Source organism: Nomascus leucogenys, chromosome 8, assembly GCF_006542625.1.
Source record: "Nomascus leucogenys isolate Asia chromosome 8, Asia_NLE_v1, whole genome shotgun sequence".
In the NCBI taxonomy this organism is placed as follows: domain Eukaryota; kingdom Metazoa; phylum Chordata; class Mammalia; order Primates; family Hylobatidae; genus Nomascus; species Nomascus leucogenys.
Window position 1 is genome coordinate 13,808,872 of NC_044388.1, and position 1,752 is coordinate 13,810,623.

The window sequence follows — 1,752 nt, forward strand, 5'->3', positions numbered from 1 at the left end:
TGTTTTATAGCTCATTCTGCATGGGAATTCTTTTTCAATGGACAGTTGCTTCCACGTTAGGTGCTTTTGCAGTTGCCTGAGCCCATTCTTCCTGATTTGCACACCCAGGGGCAGGTCTTATGTTATGGAGTTTGGGGTGTTGGCTCTCAGCCAAAAATATTTCTGATGTAGCACCCCTGTGCAGCACCAGCCTGGTTCTCACGTTTACATCAGTGCCCTTTTCTTCCTGCACCATGAGCAAGCAGCACATTTCTGGAGTGTTTTCAGCCCCAGCTACATGGAGGGAGCATTGGTCGGGTCTCCTGCCAAGCATAGGCATGTTCATCCCCATTCTCACATGAGCTTTAAAGCCAGCCTGTGTATACCCAACTCCTTCTACCCCTGGGCTACTCTTCATCAGCTTATCCTGTAGCTTTACTCTTCATTCTTAGTACAGAGAGAGAGAGAAAGAAAGAGTATGTGTGTGTCCCCATAATTCCTCCAGGTTTGGAGGTGGTTACAGAGAGGGTTTGATGTGTGCTCACTCCACCATCTTGAGCAGATGTCTTCCAGTCATGTCTCAGACACTATTGAGCAAGATGTAGGCCCCAGCCACAGGACATCTCAGCCTTCCAACAGAGTGGACAAGCCCATTTCCAAAGTGGCAACGTCTTCACTCAGTGATGGGAGGAATTTGTTTATTAGTGGCTTTGGCAGGAATCCCTCCCTCTCTCGCCTGTCTTGCCCAGAAGAGTGGACACCTCTCCAAGAGCGCTGATGTAGGAGAGACTGGCTCAATATTCTAAGAAGCCACCATGCCAGAGGCCTCCCTAAGCCCTCCTTCTCACCCCAGAGGCTTGAGTGGGGACACAGGACTTTTGGACAAGAATCTCAGGTGCAAATGCTGGTATCACATAGACCAGACTCTCCCTCCTGCCCTAAAGGGCTCAGAAGGCTCTGGGCCTCAGCAGTGCTGCTCACAAGCTCCTGCCCTCTCCTATGGCTACACCACCAACCCAGCCTGGCTTGAGCTTCCCAAGCCTGGAAGCTCCAACAGCCAATTCAGGTAAGAGGGGCAAGAAGAGGGGCCTGGGCACAGCTCACTGGGGCAGATGGGGAGTCTACACCCCGGGAGGTAACCTGGATGTTTCAGGAACTGTATTAGCCTGGCATGGAAGCAGCCCATCTAGTGTACCCCACAAGCCTCAGAACCCACAGATCACCCTGTCTGAAAGTAGAGCAAGTGGCCAAGCAGCAAGGCTGGATTACAGTCAGTTCCATTCGGCTGGAATCACTGAGTGCTGACTGTACCCCCGCCACCGCACTAAGAACATTGCACGCTTGTCTCATTTAATCCTCTCCCTACCCTAATGTGGGAAATGTTGTTATTCGCTCCGTTTTCCAGGTGAGGAATCAAAGCTCAGAGAGGCCAAGGAATTTGTCCAAGGTCACATAACTTTTAAGTGATCGAATCAGAACATGGGTAATTTAAGTCTGGAAGCCACACTGCCGGTCCCTCTGCTCCACTTCCTCTGGCACTGTGACTCTCCAGAATGTTGAGCTGGTCCCCACTACATCAGCTCTTATGGAGAAGTGTCCATTTTTCTGGGCAGGATGAGAAGGGCTGGTGCTGGGCCCACAGCAGACCAGGGCTTTGGGGAGTAAGGAAGGCCTGCAGCACGGACGGGTAAAGAGACCCCCGTCCCCACAGACAGTCAGAGCCCAGTGCCCCTCCACGACCATCTGGTCCAAGCTCCTTGTTCACTGGGACAG